This window comes from Silene latifolia, chromosome 10, assembly GCF_048544455.1.
Source record: "Silene latifolia isolate original U9 population chromosome 10, ASM4854445v1, whole genome shotgun sequence".
Classification (NCBI taxonomy): domain Eukaryota; kingdom Viridiplantae; phylum Streptophyta; class Magnoliopsida; order Caryophyllales; family Caryophyllaceae; genus Silene; species Silene latifolia.
Genome location: NC_133535.1, coordinates 34,162,669 through 34,185,446, shown reverse-complemented (window position 1 = coordinate 34,185,446; position 22,778 = coordinate 34,162,669).

Below are 22,778 nucleotides of genomic sequence, written 5' to 3'. Positions count from 1 at the left end.
CCGTTCACTACCACTACCCATACCTACTGCTGCCACCATGTTACCACCACGCACCTCTGAACTAACATTACACCCAAACCCCATCGCCGCCGACCAAATATTTGCCTCCAATGACCACCGGCGTGATACAAGCCACAATAGATATCGGCGCCGACAGCTTGATCATTGCCACAAGCCACCACTTTCAACCCATTTTCGTTACCGTAGATGCCCATCATGTAAACATAAATTTAGAGGATCTTGATTGCAGTGATAATTACAGATGAGTACTTACGTGGAGTAGTCATTGGATCTGATAAGGAGATTCCTTGAAATCAACAAGAAGATAAACTCCAATCTTTTGCCTTCTCCTGCCTTCCTTATTCTCTAATTCTCTTCTTGTGTGTTTCTCTTAATGAATATGAATTAGGTTAAAACCACAAACAGGTGTAGCTTTTATTATATAGGTGGCAGGAAGGGCATAATTAGATAAGTGAGCCTAATATGTTAATGGCCTGTAAACATTAACCGTAATCCACTTAGTCTATTACTCCGACTAAAAACCCGAAACATCCTATTAGAGTGACTGACGTCAGTAATTAGGTCCACATAATAGAGAATTAATATGATAATTCTTACATTCTCCCACTTGGACTATATTACTGACCTAAACATAATGTCACGTGCAAACAGAGTCATAAGTTGCGCAGAAAACTAAATGAATACATAATGGGTTTATCTTAATTACCCTGATCATTCCGAACAACTGGTTGAGTCATGGCGGAAACACTACTATACAAGAGAAGTGGTCCTTCCATGTACTACGGACCAATCATTTAGAATAATCAGTCTGTACAAGGAGCAAACATAATCCCCGATAATGTCCTTGAGGAAAAGGATTGATTCTGTTAATCGTGCAATAATAATGTATACAATAACAATAATACGATACAGAAAATCGTTCGGAAATCATCATCATAAGAAAACATGAGTTGATTAATCAATACATAAGTGTCATCATTACAAAACACTAGCATGATCCAAACACAAACGAAAAGCCTTAATGATTATCCTCCAGACCCATATAAGTAGCATGCTTTAAAAATGTCTTTGGAGGTAACCCCTTAGTTAAAGGATCTGCTATATTGGCACTAGTCGTGATGTGCTCAATTGACACAGTGTTTTTCCGAACTTCCTCCTTAACTGATAGGTATTTCATTTCCATGTGTTTTATACCTTTAGAATACCTATCATTCTTCGAAAAAGAAAGACAGTGCGGCATTATCACGGTAAATTTTCAGCGGCCTTGCAACAGAATTCATAATGCTAATCCCTGAAAGAAAGTTCCGCAACCATAAAGCTTGAATAATAGCCTCAAAGCACACTACAAATTCAGCTTCCATAGTGGATGAGGCAATAATTGTCTGTTTAGCACTCTTCTAGGAGATTGCCCCCCCCCCCCCCCCCCCTAAAGCAAACACATAACCAAAGGTGCTTTTCCTTGAGTCCACACATCCTCCAAAATCCGAGTCAGCATATCCAATAACCTCAAGTGATCAAGTATGTCTATAAGTGAGCATTTTGTCCCTTGTTCCCTTTAAGTACCTTAAAACTTTCTTAGCCGCACTCCAATGACCCATTCCAGATTGGACCGATATCGACCCAACATACCCACCGCAAAACTTATGTCGGGTCTTGTACGGACCTACGCATACATTAAGCTTCCAACTAGAGATGCATAAGGAAAGTTTTTCATGGCATTTCGTTCTAGTTCAGTCTTAGGACACATACTTAATTTGAACTTATCCCCTTTCGAATAGGAACATCATTGGGATTAAATTTTACCATGTTAAATCTTTCTAAGACCTTCATGATATAGGCTTTCTAAGACAACCCTAATGTCCTTTGTGATCTGTCTCGAGATATTTCCACCCCGATCACATAGGACGCCTCTCCCATATCTTTCATCTCAAAGTTGCTTGATAGGAAATCTTTAGTTTGATGTAATAGTCCCAAATCACGCTCATGCGATGAGTATATCATCGATATATAAGACCAAAAATGCAAACTTACTCCCACCGATCTTCGGTATATACACCGATCAACGGTGTTTTCTTGAAACCCAAAGGAGGTGATGGTATTATGGAACTTAATATACCATTGCCGAGAAGCTTGCTTAAGCCCATAAATGGACTTCTTTAATATACAGACTTTGTCCTCTTTGTCATCAATAATGAAGCCTTCAGGCTGAGCCATATAGACTTCTTCTTCCAAACTCCCATTCAAGAATGCCGTTTTCACATCCATTTGATGTAGCTCTAAGTCAAAATGAGCTACGAAAGCTAAAATGATCCGTAAAGAATCCTTCTTAGAAACTGGAGAGAAGGTTTCATTATAATCAATGCCTTCTTTCTGATTAAAGCCTTTAGCTACCAGTCTGTCTTTATGTCATTCAATATACCTAAGGAGTCGCGCTTGGTCTTAAAGACCCACTTGCAAACGATGACCTTATAACCTCTTGGTAAATTGACCAACTCCGGACCTCATTCTTAGCCATAGACTCCATCTCTTCTTTCATGGCATTAATCCATTTATCGGAATCATCACTATTCATAGCTTGTGAAAACGTAACCGGATCATTATCCACACTAATGTCAAATTCACATTGATATACTTCATAGTCATCTGAAATAGCTGGCCTTCTAGGTCTTGTGGACCTTCTTAATGTTATTTGGTCTTTGTATCAACAACCTCGGTGGCGATGTTATCATTCGGGAGTGGAGGATCATCAACATTAGGTTCCACAATATTGACTGAGTCAACATTATCATTATGTGGAACTTCATCAATAGAAATTGGGGGCAAAGGAACTGGAATTGCCACCCTAACCTCATTGACGACGACATCCCTTCCCTGATCACTCCCACTAACTTCGCCATTTTCAAGGAATTTGGCATTTTCGGTTTCAACAATTCTTATCTTGTGTGTAGGACAGTAAAACCTATACCCTTTGGACTTTTCTGGATAGCCGATAAAGAAACCACTAATGGTTCTAGGATCAAGCTTCCTTTCAAGTGGATTATAAATGTGTGCCTCTGCTGGGCATCCCCATACATGTAAGTGTTGAAGACTCGGTTTCCATCCTTTCCACAGTTCAAATGGTGTCTTTGAAATCGCTTTATCTGGGAACCCGATTTACAACATACACAAAGCAGATCATAAGGGCATGCATCCACAACTTCATGGGTAGATTGGTATTACTCATCATTGTCCTCTGACCTCTAATAGGGTTCGATTACGCCTTTCAAAGAACACCATTCATCCATGGAGAACCAGGAGTTGTGTCTTGAGGGACAATACCCAAACTTTCAAGGAGTTTTGCAAAAGGACCAGGATGTTGTCCTGATTCATCATATTTGCCATAATATTCACCACCCCTATCTGACCTTACGATTTTCACTTTCTTTCCCAATTGCCTTTCCACCTCCTTAATGTAAACCTCTAAAGCGTTTAATGATTGAGATTTTTCATGCAAAAGGTAAAGATAACAATAACGTGAATAATCATCAATAAAGGTGATGAAATATTTCTCTCCGCTCATGGAGGAAACATCAAATGGACCACATATGTCTGTATGTATAATTTCTAAAAGAGCAGTGCTTCTTGTGGACCCTTTCTTGGTGTGTTTGGTTTGCTTACCCTTAATGTATTCCACACACGTCCCAAAATCCGTAAAATCAAGATAAGGTAGTATATTGTCTTTAACCAATATGCTCATTCTTTCACTTGAAATATGGGCCAAACGTTTATGCCACAAGAAGGAGGAACTTTCATTAGATCTTCCACGTTTCGAACTAACATTATTATGCAGGGAAACATTATGAGAAACACAAAGAGATTCTGAAAACAATTTATCTAAATAAATTCGATACAATCCGTTTTCCAAAATTCCAGAACCAACAAAAATATTGTCTCGAAAACATCTTTGAAACAACCTTGTCCAAAACATAATTTAAAACCATCATTATCTAACTTAGAAACTGAAATTAAATTGCGTCCGAAGGAGGGAACATAAAGGGTATCCTCCAACTTCAACTTAAATCCAGTGCTTAATTCCAAGCTAAACCTTCCAATGGCTTCTACGGAGGCTTTATTTTTATTCCCCATGTATAAGGAGGCCTCACTTGGATTTACGGTTCTTATCGTAAGGAATCCCTGCAAGGAATTCGAAACATGTACATTAGAGCCTGAATATAGCCACCATGTATTAGAAGGAACTTCAACATAATTTGATTCGAAACATACTAAAGCCAAAGGCTTACCCTTCTTTTCGAACAAATTCTTACGCTTTATGCAGTCATTCTGAAAGTGCCCAGGTTTCTTACAGAAAAAACAACTTTCCTGCTTCTTAATATCCTTCTTTATGCCAGATCCAGACAGCTTATCAGAAGGGCCAGACTTCATGCTCTTTCTGTTTCCAAACTTACCCTTAAATTTCCCGCTTACATGATGCACATGATGTGTGTGGGATAAGCCAAGATTTTACTTGAGGCATCGGCCTCATCTTTTGCATTTGATTCTTGCTTTCGCTTCTCGAACCAGTTTATTGGTCAATTCATTAACACTCCAAATTCCCTTAACAGTGTTGTAATGAAGATGGAAAGCATCAAACTTATCAGGCAAAGAGTTGATGATAAACTGGGCGAGGAACGGATCCTCAACTTTCATGCCGAGTTTTCCCAACTTAGCTGCCAGATTCGTCATGTGTAACACATGCTGCTGCATGGTGGTTACACTCTCATTATACTTAGCAGTGGTAAGTTCAGACATAAGCCTTCCAGCTACCGCTTTATCGGTAGTCTGAAAGCGTTCCTTAATGATTTCCATGTACTGGGTCGTGTGTTGCACTGTCTCCGAAATGGAGGACTTAATGTTTGGTGCGGTGGTAAGACGCAAAAACTTTAGGCAAAGACTATCAGATTTCTTCCACCAGTTATACTCTTCAAGTACTTCTTTACTCGCATCGAAGTTGGTTCACCGAGCCGACCCAAGTAAGCACTTGATCGAGTTCAAGGATCCCTAAATAGAACTCGAGATGCTCTTTCCATTCCGAGTAATTAGTACCATCAAGTTGTGGAACAGCTTGGACACGGTTATTGAGAGAGCTTTGCAACGGATCGCATTATGAACAATGCTCAGAACATTAGGCTTTGAGTTTAACACACAATAGCAATTATGACTAAGACTTGAAACTTAAATGAGTAACTCATAAACATTTATCAGGAAAGTATAGTATCTGTGGACAACCTACACATGCTTAATTACATAATAGAGTATACCCTCCTTAATGAGTGTTTCACTTTAATGTCAGGTTACCTGTGGGTAAAACCTTAATACAAGTTACTTTACTCTCCTTAATGGGTGTTTTACTTTAATGTCAGGTTACCTGTGGGTAAAACCTTAATACAAGTTACTTTACCCCATTAGATGCTTAGTCGGAAATTCACTACATAATTTGAGTCCACTGTGGCGAACCTCAACCTAATGTGAATGTTCAATATGATTCCATTATGAGATTTGATCGCGTACGAGATGAAATCACTGTGGTGAATTTCCACTTGTCATAATGCGAAAGTCTCTTACATTCGATATCAAATGATATATTTACACAAATAATATATAGGCTTACAACAACAATATGATAATTATATTAACTTATTTACTTAATAACATAAATATCACACGAGCATACATAATCAAACATAAGGTATCGTAAACTATAATGCGAGAAGGAACTTATTCATGCTTAAGAGCTTCGATCGAGTGAAACATTAGCTCGATTGAGAACAATTATGAATAAAACAAAAAATCATAATTTTTAACCAAAAACGTCCTGAAACTCAATGAAGACGTCAGAATTAGGCTTAAAAACGCTAACCCTGCTATGCAGTCTGGTTTAGAACGTCGTTTACACTCAAACAACATTATTATAACATCAAAATCCGACACTCAAAACTGATGAACCGTAACTTTCTGCGTGAACAGTGCTCGTGAATAGTGTTGTCGGTGAACAGGGTAGATGTGCGATAAAGAACCATAAACAATAAAATACAAACATCATACGAATTGAAATAATTCGATTAGGACATCATAAAATTGAAATAATTCAATTAGAGCATCATAAAATTGAAATAATTCAATTAGGGCATCATAAGAATTGAAATAATTTAATTAGGGTAGCGGAAACAATCAACCATGAATGAAAATAATAACATCATAATTAAACATTAATTTCATTCAAAAGACATAATTGAAACATTAATCAGAACTATAACTGCAATCACAATCCTGCTCTGATACCACATGTAAACATAAATTTAGAGGATCTTGATTGCAGTGATAATTACAGATGAGTACTTACGTGGAGTAGTCATTAGATCGGATAAGGAGATTCCTTGAAATCAACAAGAAGATAAACTCCAATCTTTTGCCTTCTCCTGCCTTCCTTATTCTCTAATTCTCTTCTTGTGTGTTTCTCTTAATGAATATGAATTAGGTTAAAACCACAAACAGGTGTAGCTTTATTATATAGGTGCCAGGAGGGGCATAATTAGATAAGTGGGCCTAATATGTTAATGGCCTGTAAACATTAACCGTAATCCACTTAGTCTATTACTCCGACTAAAAACCCGAAACATCATATTTAGCTATTATCTATTAGAGTGACTGACGTCAGTAATTAGGTCCACATAATAGAGAATTAATATGATAATTCTTACACATCAACCCCAACTCTACCCACTCTGACTACCTGTCTCCACACGGACCCACCTGAAGCAAACCACCACAGCCCACTCCCACGGAACACAACACACCACCAAAAACACCAGCCACCCCACGAAAAACAACCTACACAATCGATATAGCTCATCTCAACTACTGGTTTAGAGATTGATTTCAAAGAGCTCCGAATGGTGGTTGACTAGATCTGGAACACCAGTGGGCAGTGGCTGACCAGATCTGGGACGCGGTGGTCGGAGTAGCCAATTATGGTGATGAGTCGGTGTTGCCCGTCAATGGCGGCGTGAAATGAGGGTCGTGAATAAACGACCACCAACATCTCAGTGATTGTGATGAGTTTCTTGTGCCGGAGATGAGGTTGATCGCTAATGGTACCTCCGACGGAAATTGCCGGTCGTCGGAACTCCGGCCTGGCAGCGTGAAACTCCGGCGATGTTAGGTGGTGGCTGTGTTAGGGAGAGGAGTTGATACTTGATAGTATATTAGGAGCTTGGGTTTGAGATTTGCGTGAGGTAGAGAGAGCTTAGAACAACCGTTAATATATAAATCAAGTTTTGATCTGATGGTTGATATTTAGTTCGTACGGTTCATACCCTAATTTAGTTCGTACGAGATCCCGATTCTATATATATTATATATATATATATATATATATATATATATATATATATATATATATATATATATATATCTATATAGAGTCAAGATCTAATGAGTCCACCACTTCCATTGAGTCCATAAGTCCCTCTAAGGGCCATTGGATGGACTAAATGGAAGGTTGTGATGAATTTGATTAAAGGCCTTTAAAAAGAAAAGGAAAAAAATGTGGATGGTTGGATTGAGATGGATGGTTGAGATTAAAAATTACCAAAAAAATTTACCACTAATCAAATTTCTACACACTAATTAATTTTTCTTTCTCTCTCTAGCCCCTAATTAATCAGTTTTGACTTTTAGATTTCAGAAGTGTAAATGTAATGTTGTATGAGTTTTACAAGTGTAAATGTGACGGAAATTTTGAATTTATATAATTTTAACACTTTACAAGTGTAAATGTGATGTTTTACTAGTGTAAATGTAACATTTTAAGAGTGTAAAATTTATTTTTGTGACGGAAATTTTGAATTTATATAATTTTAACACTTTACAAGTGTAAATGTGAAGTTTTACGAGTGTAAATGTAACATTTTTAGAGTGTAAATTTTATTTTTTGTGACGGAAATTTTGAATTTATATAATTTTAACACTTTACAAGTGTAAATGTGAAGTTTTACGAGTGTAAATGTAACATTTTTAGAGTGTAAATTTGATTTTTTGTGACGGAAATTTTGAATTTATATAATTTTAACATTTTACAAGTGTAAATGTGAAGTTTTACGAGTGTAAATGTAACATTTTTAGAGTGTAAATTTAATTTTTTGGTGACGGAAATTTTGAATTTATATAATTTTAACATTTTACAAGTGTAAATGTGAAGTTTTACGAGTGTAAATGTAACATTTTTAGAGTGTAAATTTGATATTTTGTGACGGAAATTTTGAATTTATATAATTTTAACATTTTACAAGTGTAAATGTGAAGTTTTACGAGTGTAAATGTAACATTTTAAGAGTGTAAATTTGATTTTTTAGTCAATTTGAAGGTTTTAGAGTGTAAATTTTGTCCTTTGAGTGTGAATTTGGTCCTTTATAAGTGTAACTTTGTCCTTTACGAGTAAAACTTTAGTCCGACTAACAAAAAATGTCACCATCAACTTTGTCCTTTACGAGTAAAACTTTAGTCCGACTACCAAAAAATGTCACCATCATCGTCCTTCCCCACCAACTCATATCCACAAAAAATATGAGTGCAAATTTATATAATTTTAACGAGTGTAAATGTAAAGAAATATAAGTGTAAATGTAAAGAAATACAAGTGTAAATGTAAAGAAATACGAGTGTAAATGTTAAGAAATACGACTGTAAATGTTAAGAAATATGAGTGTAAATTTAAAGAAATACGACTGTAAATGTGAGGAGATAAAGTGTAAATATAAGAGAAATACGAGTGTAAATGTGAGGAGATACAAGTGTAAATTTAAATAAAAACGAGTGTAAATGTGAGGAAATACAAGTGTAAATGTAAAAATTATGAGTGTAAATGTAAAGAAATACGAGTGTAAATGTAAAGAAATATAAGTGTAAATGTGAAGAAAAACCAGTGTAAATGTAAAAAAATCTACTATGTATTTATCAGATCTAAAAGTGTAAATACTAAAACTAAATCTGAAAAAACCGACTGCCAACATAAAAACCCTATCTCTCTCATTAAATACGAGTGTAAATCTTAAGAAATATATATAAAAAACCAGATCTGAAACAAATACAATATAAACCAGATCTGAAACAAATACAATATAATAACAAAACGATATTTGAAATACGAGATTTGAAATCTATAACAAGACGATATCTAATATAAAGGAAATCTGAAAAAAAAAAAAAAAAAAAAAAAAAAAAAACAGCGTCAAACAACAGACCACACCAAACAAAATCACGCACAAACCCAACCAACGACAAATCTGAGAACAAAAAGAAAGAGAACAAAAACGCAACCAACGACAAAAACAATAACCAAACAACAAAAACAAAAATTGGAATCTGAGAACAGGAAAGAAAGAGAACAAAAAAAAGAAAAGGGAGAAAAAGGGAGAAAGGGAGGTGTGGGGCTCGGATCTGGCCAAAAACGGAGAAAGGGAGGGAGATGGTCGGGTGGTTGCGGTTGTCGTGAATGGTGGTCAGATCTGAAAAAAGAAAGGAGCAAGTAGCGGTTGTCGTGGGTGTTTTTGGGTGGTTGTGGTTGTTGTTGTGGATGACGGCGAGGGTTGTGGTTGTGGTTGTTGTTGTTGTTGTTGTGGTTGTTGTGGATGACGGTGGTAAATCTGGGGGTGGTGTTTTACGATATTACTTTTTTTTTTTTTTTGTATTTGGTGGTGGTGGTTGTCGTGGGCCGTGGTTGTGACGGACAAGAGGTGGGAGGCAGTTGTGGGAGTCGGGGTGAGCTCAGATCTGGAGTGGTGAGGGTGGTGGGTCGGTGGTGGTGAGCATGAGAGGAGGGTGGTGGGTCGGTGGTGGTGCGGTTGGTGGCCGTGGGTAGGTGGCGGTGGAGGTGGTCGGGTAGGTGAGGAAGAGGAAGAGGGGGGAATTTTTTTTTTTGAATTAATTTGTTTTTGAGTTTTGTTGGATTTTTGAGAGGAGTTGATTTTTTTTTGTTTTTAGAGAGATGAGGGGGAAGATAATTGTGAGATGAGAGAGAAGTGAGTGGAAAAAGAAGGCTTTTATAGTGCAATTAGGGTTTGATTAGTGGTGGTAGAGAGGGAAAGGGATTAATTAGCATCCATCCCCTTATTTTAGCCTTAATCCCCCCTTTTTCCCTTTCAATCTCAACCTCTCATCTCATCTTTTCAATGGCTCTAAAGAGGACTTAGGGACTCAATGATATGGGATGGACTCACTTGATCCTTCCTCTATATATATATATATATATATATATATATATATATATATATATATATATATATATATATATATATATATATATATATATATATATATATATATATATATATAGTAATAAGATCATCTAAGTCCACCTCTTACATTTGAGTCCATAAGTCTCACCGTGAGCCTTTGGATCTTGAAATGGAGGGCTTAGATGAGAACAAAAAAAAATTAAGGTTAATGCTCTAATTTGTCCATCTTCCTCTAATTTTCTCATTAACTACATTAATCCTCCTCATCTTTCATTCACCAACTCATTATCACATCTCCTCATTCTCTCTCTATATCTCACTTCTCCATATTCTCTCCAAAAAAACCAAGAAAAAAAAAAAACCCAAAAAACCAAACAAATAAAAAACCCAAAAATCCAAATAAATCATTTACTCATCTTTTCCTCATTCACCATCCACCTACCACCACACACCGGAAACCACCACAGTCGCCAATCGCCGCCGCCGCCGCCACCACCACCGCCGTCGCCGCCGCCTCCCCGGCGTCAATTTTTTTTTTTTTTTTTTTTTTTTTTTTTTTTTTTAAACTTGATGTTTGGGTATTCTTTTTATTTTTTTGGTTGTTTTTTTCTCCTTATATCGTCTTGCTATATTATATTGTTTTAAATTTGTGAGATTTTTTTTATTTTAATCTTAGATCTACTAATATAGAGCAATGACCCGTTTTTTTTTTTTTTTTTTTCAATTTTGATGTTTTGGTCTTTTTTTTATATTTGCCAAATTTCGTATTTAAAATTTTCTTTTGGTATTGTGTGATTTAGGATCTATTAAAATTATTTTATTGGTTAAAAATTACACTTTTTTCGTTAAAATTACACTTTTTTCCGTTAAAATTACACTTTTTTCCGTTAAAATTACACTTTTTTGGTTAAAATCACAGTTTTTTTTCCTTGTTAAAAATACACTTTTTTCCGTTAAAATACACTTTGTGTTAAAATTACACTTTTTTTTCCGGTTAAAATTATAGTACTAAATCTATTAGTTATGAAATCTCATTTTTTACTTTTTTCTTGTTGATATCACTTTGTTAATATCCGTCTTGTTATATATATTTGCCAAATTTCGTATTTAAAATTTTCTTTTGGTATTGTGTGATTTAGGATCTATTAAAATTACTTTATCGGTTAAAATTACACTTTTTTCCGTTAAAATTACACTTTTTTCCGTTAAAATTACACTTTGTTTTGTTAAAATCACAGTTTTTTCTTTGTTAAAAGTATACTTTCTTCCGTTAAAATTACACTTTTTTCTGTTAAAATTACACTTTTTTCCTTTAAAATTACACTTGTCTTCATTAAAGTTACATTTATCTCTACTAAAGTTATCTTCTCCATGACTAAAGTTACGCTTTTGGACTAAAGTTAGAACAATTTGGAATGAAGTTACAGAAATTTGGACTAAAATTACACAAATTTGGACTAAAATTACACAATTTGGACTAAAATTACACAATTTGGACTAAAGATACACAAATTTGGACTATAGTTATACATTTGGATTAAAATTACACTTTTATGGACTAAAATTACACTTCCATGGACTAAAATTACACTTTTGTAGACTAAATTTATACATTTGTGGATTAAAGTTACACATTTGTAGACTAAAATTACACTTTTATGGACTAAAATTACACTTCCGTGGACAAAAATTACACTTTTGTAGACTAAATTTATACATTTGTGGATTAAAGTTACACATTTGTAGACTAAAATTACACATTTGTAGACTAAAATTACACTTTTTTGGACTAAAATTACACTCATAAAATGATAAAAGATACACACACTATCAATTTACTAAGTTAAAATTTAGTGGACAATGATTGGAATTGCACAATCTAAATGACTCAAAATAAATGAATTGTGTAACTTTAGTTCTAATTTTGTAATTTTACTCTAAATTTTAGTCCAAATTTAGTTGTACATATTGTATTCAATTTAGTCGTAAACTCCATTAGTTCGTCCAAATAGTCCAAATAGTCCAAATTAGTTAGTCCATATTGTCCAAAATGTCCAAATTAGTTATTCCATATTGTCCAAATTAGTTAGTCCAAATTGTCCAAATAGTCCAAATTAGTTAGTCCAACTTTAGTCCAAGAGTGTAACTTTAGTCATTAATAGAGATAAGTGTAATTTTAACAGGAAAAAGTGTAATTTTAACCGGAAAAGGTGTAATTTTAAAGTAGAAAGGTGTAATTTTAAAGGAAAAAAATGTAATTCCAACAAGAAAAAGTGTAATTTTAACAGGAAAAAGTGTAATTGTAACAAGAAAAAGTGTAATTCCAACAAGAAAAAGTGGAATTTTAACAGGAAAAAGTGTAATTGTAACAAGAAAAAGTGTAATCCCAACAAGAAAAAGTGTAATTTTAATAGAAAAAAGTGTAATTGTAACAGAATTGAGTGTAATTTTAACATAAAAAGTGTAATTGTAACAAAAAAAAGTGTAATTGTAAGAAGAAAAAGTGTAATTGTGACAAGAAAAAGTGTAATTCTAACAAGAAAAAGTGTAATTTTAACAGGAAAAAGTGTAATTGTAACAAGAAAAAGTGTAATTCCAACAAGAAAAAGTATAATTGTAATAGAAAAAAGTGTAATTTTAACCAAAAAAAAGTGTAATTTTAACCAAAACAAGATCTAAACGGTTTTAATAATAACAATGAAAAAAACCGAAATAATAACAATGAAATCTAGCAAAAAAAATTACCCATCTGAAAAATATATAATAAGACGAATTAAAAAAAAAATTAACTAGATCTGAAAAACAAACACACCCAAAATACAAACAACCAAATTTGAAAAAAAAAAAAAAAAAAAAAAAAAAAAAAAAAAGACGCATAACTGAGAACGACAGGAAGGGAAAAGAAAAAAGAAAGTGATGAAATAGATTGTTTTCATTTCAACAAGTTGCAGTGAAACCAAAACAAGTTGAAATTGATGAAATAACAAATTGAAATCTATTAGTTAATAAATTGTTTTCATTTCAACACATCTATTTTAGTAGATCTGTTTGTTGAAAGTGAAAACCAAAACATCACTACAAATATTAGTTGAAAACAAATCTACTAAAAAAAACAGATCTATTAAAATATTTGTTCATTTCCGGTTTTCAACAAATTGAAATGAAAACAAGTTGAAATGAAAACCAAAACAAGATAAAAAACAATTTGTTGTAGAGGTGTCGGGGGTGTGCGGCAGAGGCGGCGTAGGGGAGAGGAGAAGGGAGTTCGTGAGTGGAGGCGGGTTGTGGTCGTGGGTCGGTTGTGTCGGTTGTAGTCGTGGGTCGTTTTGGGTGGAAGGAGAGAGAGGAGGTTGTGGTGGTGGTGGTTGTGGGAGGATGTGGTGGTTGTGGGAGGATGTGGTGGCTGGTTGTTGATGTCGGCCGGAGGAAGGAGGGGTTGCAGTGAGGATCTGGTGCGGTGGGTTAGGGTCGTAGGGGGTGGGAGGTGGGGTGTTTGTGTCGGGTGGGGTGTGGGTGGTGGGGTGTTTGTGTCGGGTTAGGGTCGTGGGGGGTGGGGGTTTTGAATTTATTTTGATTTGTGATTTTAGAGAAAATGGGTTATTTTTTGGGTTTTTTATTTTGATGGGAATTTTTTTGGGTTTTTTTGGTCTGGTGATGAGAGGAAGAGAGGAAGAGAGATGTTGTTTTTTTTTTGGAATGAATGAAAGAGAGATGAGTGAATGAATGATAATAATAAAATTAGAATGAGGAAGAGATTAGGAATGATTAGGGAGGAAGATTAGCTAGATTCATTTCTAGCCCTTCATTGAGATGCAATCTCCTCCCTTCATCCCCTTCATCCTAAGGCCCTTAGAAGGACTAAGGGACTCAAAGGCATATGGTGGACTTAGAAGAACTTCACACTATATATATATATATATATATATATATATATATATATATATATATATATATATATATATATATATATATATATATATATATATATAATCGAAGGATCAAGTGAGTCCATCCAATTTCATTGAGTCCTTAAGTTCTCTTTAGGGCCATTGAAAAGATGAGATGAGAGGTTGAGATTGAAGGGGAAAAGGGGGGATTAAGGCTAAAATAAGGGGATGGATGCTAATTAATCCCTTTCCCTCTCTACCATCACTAATCAAACCCTAATTGCACTATAAAAGCCTTTTTTTCCACTCACTTCTCTCTCCTTCACACAAATATCAGCTCTCTATCTCTCTAAAAACCAAAAAAACCCAATTCCTCTCAAAAATCCAACAAAATTCAAAACCAAATAATTCAAAAAAAATTTCCCCTCTTCCTCACCCGACCCCACTGACCACCTCCACCGCCACCCACCCACGCCCACCAACCCCCCACAACCCGACACCACCCACCACAACCCAACTACCCTCTCCTCTACACTACCACCTCTCCTCGCCACCTCCCGACACACACCACAACCAACCCGACACCACCACGCACCACCTCGACACCACCACGCACACACCACCTGACATCCCCCACGTCAACCACCACAGCCCGACATCCCCCACGACAACCACCACAGCCACCTCCTTCCCCTTCTCCTTTTTTTTTCCAGATCTGAGACCCCAAAACCAAATAATTCCTCTCAACAACACCACAACTCCACCATCCCTGTATCCCCTCAACACCACCACCACATCACCTCGACTCATGGTCCTCCCCACCCCAACACCAACACCCGCACCACCTTCTGTCACGCCCCACCACCACAACGATAACAACACACCACCAGCCGACCACCCATACCCACCATTCTCACAACCCGACCACCCATACCCACCATTCTCACAACCTCTCTTTTTTTCAGATCTGGGTCGCCACTAACCACGCACCATCACGCCGCCATCACGCCGCCCTCGTGTCGCCTCCCTCCTTTTCTTTTTTTCAGATCTGTGTTTTCTGTTGTTTTTCCTTGAGTTTGTGTTTTGTGTGTGTCATCTTTTATGTTGTGTTTGTTGTCGTTGTTTTTGTTTTTGTTTTTTTTTTTTCAACAATAAAGTGTTATGTTTATTATTATTGTTATTACTATTAGATTTAATGTTAGATTTTTTTTTTCAATCTCTCTTTATTAGATCTAGTGTTGTTGATGTTGTTTTATCATGATTTTTATTCTAGATCTAATAAATATATTTATTATACTCATATTTTTTTACATTTACACTCATATTTCTTTACATTTACACTCATATGTCTTTACAATTACACTCGTATTTCTTTACATTTACACTCATAATTTTTACATTTACACTTGTATTTCCTCACATTTACACTCGTTTTTATTTAAATTTACACTTGTATCTCCTCACATTTACACTCGTATTTCTCTTATATTTACACTTGTATCTCCTCACATTTACACACTCGTATTTCTTTAAATTTACACTCATATTTCTTAACATTTACAGTCGTATTTCTTAACATTTACACTCGTATTTCTTTACATTTACACTTGTATTTCTTTACATTTACACTCGTTAAAATTATATAAATTTGCACTCATATTTTTTGTGGATATGAGTTGGTGGGGGAAGGACGATGATGGTGGCGTTTTTTGGTAGTTGGACTAAAGTTTTACTCGTAAAGGACAAAGTTGATGGTGGCGTTTTTTGGTAGTCGGACTCTTAAAATGTTACATTTACACTCGTAAAACATCATATTTACACTTGTAAAATGTTAAAATTATATAAATTCAAAATTTCCGTCACAAAAAATCAAATTTACACTCTTAAAATGTTACATTTACACTCGTAAAACATCACATTTACACTTATAAAATGTTAAAATTATATAAATTCAAAATTTCCGTCACACAAAATCAAATTTACACTCTTCAAATGTTACATTTACACTCGTAAAACATCACATTTACACTTGTAAAATGTTAAAATTATATAATTTCAAAATTTCCGTCACAAAAAATCAAATTTACACTCTTAAAATGTTACATTTACACTCGTAAAACATCACATTTACACTTGTAAAACTCATACAACATTACATTTACACTTCTGAAATCTGAAACTCAAAACTGATTAATTAAGGGCCAGAGAGAGAAAGAAAAATTAAGTAGTGTATAGAAATTTGATTAATGGTAATTTTTTTTGGTAATTTTCAATCTCAACCATCCATCTCAATCCAACCATCCACATTTTTTACCTTTTCTTTTTAATAGCCCTTAATCAAATTCATCTCAACCATTCATTGAGTCCATCCAATGGCCCTTAGAGAGACTTATTGTTGGAATATGTGTCCTCCGACAATAATGCGATCACAACTGTTGATCATGATGATCACATGTTTAAATCTCATTTTAAAAGAATGCAATTGGGAAGTATTTTTACTGTCAACTGGTCCACACATATCGGTAATGATTGGCTGACTAGAGTTTGACATTACTGTCGTGCGACGGTGGTGATCAGTTGATCCCCTAGGTCATACCTAAAGGATATTACTCTTAATTGATCATTTAATTGATCGTATAATGTTACGAATTAATTAAATTACTTGAAAATTGACGGACGATTTTGGAAGTAGAAATTTACGTATCTCATTGTAATCTGATTAAATAAGATACGGTCTAAGTAATCGAATTGTTTCATTACTCAGATGAAATTATTGTTTAAGGAAACAATTGAAATTGAATAAATTATTATAAATACAGGTTATTGTGATTTATAATTGGTAAAATATTTTGGTACAAGTAATTATGAATTACTAGGTCGATTTTTGTATATGACGAATTTTTATTAATACGTTGATTTTTAATATGTTAAAAATACATAATAAATTTATGTGACATGTGACATATGACAAATTGACATTTTGACAAAGATAAAATGAAGTCCATTTTATCCTATTGACCGAAATATTGGAGAGGATTAGGAAAATATTAGGTTAATTGTATTAGTGGTAAACATAATCATGTTTACCTAATACTAGACTTGCATGCCTACTTGTTCTTGTGAAGGCAACCATGAGCATGCATTGGCTCCCTTATTCCTCCTCTCCCACCCGGTTTTGGGAAGAAAACCATTGTGGTTTTTCTTTTTATTTTTGCCTAATATTCACTAATATACTCACTAGTGAACATTCATTCATCTATCCATCTAAAAACAAGAGTTTTAGAAAGATAAAAATTTCCTCTATTCTTCCTCTCTCCCAACCGGTTTTGATAGAGAAACCAAATTTTTGGATCAATTTTCATACAAAATTAATATTATTCTAGTAACAATAATATTAGTTTTATTAAGAATTTATCTTGGATATAAATCCTTGGGAGGGATTCTCATCTTGAATCCTTGTTCATCCATTAAGGAAAGCTCAAGAACAAGAGAGTAGGAGAACTCTCTTGTGCCCTTTGATCCGAAAACCAATGTAAGGATGATTATTTCTTCTTTATATTGATTATAGTTTGCATGCATAAGATCACCAATTAATTTTATGATTAAATTAACATAAAACATATATGAATATGTTAGTATATAGATCTACTTTTCTTTCAATCGGTATCAAGAGCCATGGTTGTTTGCATGCAAATCGGTTAAAAGTTTTTCCGAGTTATACGATTAACATATAAAACTTGTTTAATTTGTGTTATTATGTTATATCACGAAAATCATTATGCATGTTAAAATTTCTGGTCCTAAAATATTTTTAGTATATTTTGGTTAATTTATGGATTTTTATTGTTCATATTATATTATAATGGCATTAAAAATATGGTTTTATGAATAAAATGTCATTTTCGGACTAAAATTAGCTAAACTTCGAATTTTCCAGTGATTTTTGGCTATTTTATCAAATATATTATTTTGAGATGACCTGTAAATTTTCATAATTTTTGGACTTCTTATGCTCGAAAAATGGATTTTTCATTATTAAAATCGGATTTAGATGAAAAATAGGTTAATATGAGAAAAATTTCGAATCTGGTCATAGGAATTTAGTATGTTGTCATATGCAATTTTACAAGATGTGTGTAAAATAATAGGCTATATTGAAGTCTTTATGCATGATTTATGATTTTTTGAAGAAAAATAGCATAAATAGTGACTTAATTAGTGAAATATTAATAAAACATACTCTATGACTAAGGAAAAACGTCACATGTTGCATTTTATTATCTTTTTTCAGATCTAAAATTGAAAAGTTGATGAATATAATTTTTCTCGTGTTTTTATGATTATTTTTGATAAAACCAATAAACCGCAACATTGTTTTTTTTTTCCGGATAAATTTCGAAATTTTTAACCTAAGTTTTTGAACATTATGAGTGTCATGGAATTTTTTCCAGAATGTTCATTAGTTTAAATTTCAAAATTTGAATTTATTTGAAATTTTGTGATTTATTTGAAGTTTATAGCTTTTTATTGTTATTTTAGGTCCATTTATAAACAAATTTTAGAAATATGAGTTAATTATGGTCAAATAATTAGTGAAGACTAAATTTTGAGTCCTAAGAGGTTAGGGTAATTAACTTATGCATAAATATGAATTTATGTAATTATTTGTGATTATAAAATGTTGAATCACGCAAATCCGTAAAAACCGAGTAATATACGATATTGGCTACTTAAAAGCGATTTAGCATAAAATTTGGCATGTTCATACATATTATAATGCTGCATTTTATTTATGATTGTCATAATTTTATTTTATGTAATTTTTGAATTATGTATTTTTACTTAGTATGGCCTTAGTTTTAATTGGTATTACCCGAAATGTATGGGAATATCGATTCGGTTGTACTTTATTGTGATCTCGTATCATCGTTTTGTAATTTAATAGATTTATTTTATTTTAGTTACAAATGTATAATAGGAAATTATGTAATTTATTATGTAATTTTATTCATTTCGGAGTTCCCAAAGACGGATTTCTTCAAGATGGCGATACATAAAGACGGTGTTACCTCGAGATGCGTGACACAACCGAAGTTCAAGGGACCAATGGAGTTGGTTTCCGAATATGTAATAGTTAATTAGATTTTCTATTTTAGGAAGGCCATACTAGGATTTTTTTATGCTTTGCTTTTTACTTATATGTCACATGCATCGCTAAATCGCCATAATTAAAACATGCATTATCTTTTAATCGAGTTTATCGACCGTGTCAATTACAATTATCCTAGTTCACCGCTTTAGTTCACTTAAAACGTGATAGATAATAAATTGACATGACCTCTCGCTAAAACAATCAATTGAGACATAGCCTTACCAAAGAGTAGAAACCATGAAAACCTATTTCGTGAGGGAGTGCACTCGGCCACACCGGGGTACAAACCTTGTTACGTAGGGGAAGTGGGTGATAAATGTCTATCCACCGAATTCATGTTGATGAGGGTTTTATCGGCCACACCGTGCCCAAGTTAATGTGGGTTTGGATCATGGACACATTTATTCGAAATTTGGATTGAACTCAACAAAAGTTTTTCGATAAAGGTTTTATCGGCCACACCGTGCCCTTGTTGAATGTGTTTTGGGCTAAAGATAAACGTTAATGTAATATTATCGACCAAGAGTTCTAAAAGTAGAATCGATTAAAGCGTTAATCCACCGAGTTATATTGATAAGGGTTTTATCGGCCACACCGTGCCCAAGTTAATATGAATTTGGATCTTGGAATCATTTATAATAGTTGGGTAGAGGTCACTATATAAATGCTCATATCTTGTTAATTATTCACAAATATGATATTAAAAGACAAATGTTAATATTTCCTTTTCCTCCATATTTGTAGTTCATTACAATGAATCCATCAAATGCTACCGCACCGATAACTATTGAGTCTTATCACAATGTTTTTGACGACGTTTGCTCCAACAATGATTTCAACACTACTAGAGAACTTCATTTTGGGATAGGTTCGGATGGAAACCTTAACTTCATCACCTCTTCTAAACCACCTACTACTACTACTACTAGATCTCGTAAGCCCGTCTCAGGAAGACTACCTCATACAATCTATAGGGTCTTTGTCTCTGGAAGATAAAGATGCCAAAACTAGTGGGAGCTCAAGCAATCAAGTTCTTGGTTCCAAGGGCAAAAGGTTCAAGAAGAAGGGAAAGAAAGTCAAAAACTTCAAGCAAGTTAATGATGAGTGCCATTATTGCTATGGCATGGGACATTGGCTTAGGAATTGTCCCGTATATTTGCGAAATATAAGGGAAGGAATCATCACTCCAAAAGGTAAAATTCCTAAGGAAATTTATGTTATTGATATAAATTATACTTCCACTACGACATGGGTACTGGATACCGGTTGTGGTTCTCACCATTGTAATCATTTACAGGGTTTAAGAGATGTGAAGAGGCTTAGCAAGGGAGATGTGGATCTACGCCTTGGAAATGGAGCTCGAGTAGCGGCCGAATCCAAAGGAACTTATGTTTTAGCTTTGCCTAATGGATTTGAGTTGTATTTACATAATTGTTTTTATGTGCCTACACTCTCTAAAAACATTATTTCAATCGCTATGCTAGACATAGACGGTTTTTGTTTTGTCATTAAGAACAATCGTTGTACTATTTCAAGGAACGACTTGGTTATAGGCCAAGCTTCCTCTATCAATGGCATTTACATTTTAGAGACCTCAAATCCAACTAATGATATCTATAACATTCAATCAAAGAAACTCAAATCAAGTGACCCAATGAAGCGTTCATTTGGCATTGTCGATTAGGTCACATAAACGAGAGTCGCATCAAAAGATTAATTTCAACTAATGTGATTACACCATTTGATTATCAATCATATGGTACATGCGAATATTGCCTACTTGACAAAATGACTCGTAATCCTTTTAGTGGTAAAGGGACACGAGCTAGTGAACTATTAGGACTCATACACACCGATGTATGTGGACCAATGAGTATCACCGCTCGTGGTAATTATGACTACTTTATAACCTTCACCGATGACTTGAGTAGATATGGGTATATCTATTTAATGAAGCATAAGAGTGAAGCGTTTGAGAAATTCAAGGAATTTCAAAACGAAGTAGAGAACCAATTGAACAAAAGGATTAAGGCACTACGATCTGATCGTGGTGGAGAATACCTTAGCCTTGAATTTGATTCACACTTGAAAGGTCGTGGTATTATATCACAACTTACTCCACCCGGAACACCACAACTCAATGGTGTTGCCGAAAGGAGAAATCGAACCCTACTTGATATGGTTCGATCCATGATGAGTCAAACCGAGTTACCAAACTCGTTTTGGGGATTTGCGATTCAAACCGCAATAAGATCTTTGAACAATTCTCCCACTAAAGCCACCGAAAAGACTCCATATGAGATGTGGACGGGAAGAGTTCCTAATATATCCTACATGAAAATTTGGGGATGTGATGCTTACGTCAAGATAAAGAACAACAACAAGCTTGCCCTAAGATCCGAAAAATGCATCTTTGTAGGTTACCCCTTAACCTCACGAGGTTACTACTTCTTGTGGACAGCGGGCCGCCCACGGGGGCGCTTGGTGAGAAACGGGGAACAAGCGTTTGCATTTTGTATGGAGTCGCCACCAATTTTTATGGGAAATTGGAACCGTTCGAATACCTCGTGTCATGTCAAGACACAAAGTAGTGACATGAACACTAAGCAATCGTTACCCTTAGCATTCTATGTCTAGAATGACTCTCGTGGATGCCAATGAACACGGGTGCTCACGGAGATCTGGAGTAAGGGGTGAGGGTACGTATTAGGAAGCTCTTTTGATCGAACACCTAATCCCGCCCGCCTCGATAGCGGCCTCTACTAATGATTAGGGAAGTTGTCTATACTCGATATACTGTCGGCTATATGCATGCAATGCAACATCCATTAGATTAATCCTAGCATGTGAAGAATTAGACTAAGTCGGTAGATAATTAATTAGCATACAATTAGGTCGAAGTAGGATTTAAGGTTGATTTACATGTGAAAACATACAAATGATGCGATAAAAGAAATACAATGAATATAAATTACAAGAATGAAAATTACAATAATTACATTGGATTAGGCGATTTATGTCGAAAATACCTTTAAAACGGATGATTTGAGAAAAAAAGAAGAATAAAAGAATAAAAGACGAACATAAATTAGTGTGATACTACGGATATTAGTTAATTAATACGTAAACTAATTAATTACGTCAAGGCAGAAAAGGAGTTCAGAGACAGAACTCATCCTGGAACAGGCGCAGCAGAGACTGCGCCCTCTGGAAGAGGCGCAGCAGACGCTGCGTCTGTCCCAAGGGTGAGTTCTGGCTGTGAAGCCGGAACTGCAAATCGCTAATGTTAATTGTTAATTTACGGATTGATTGATACAATTACTCGGATGAAAGTGATTAATAGGTTATTTACACATGAATGATGGTCATGAAAGCAATAAACATGAGTAAGACGGAAATAAGACGGATTAATTATGTGAAGGGTCGATGTTAATGAATGATTTAACA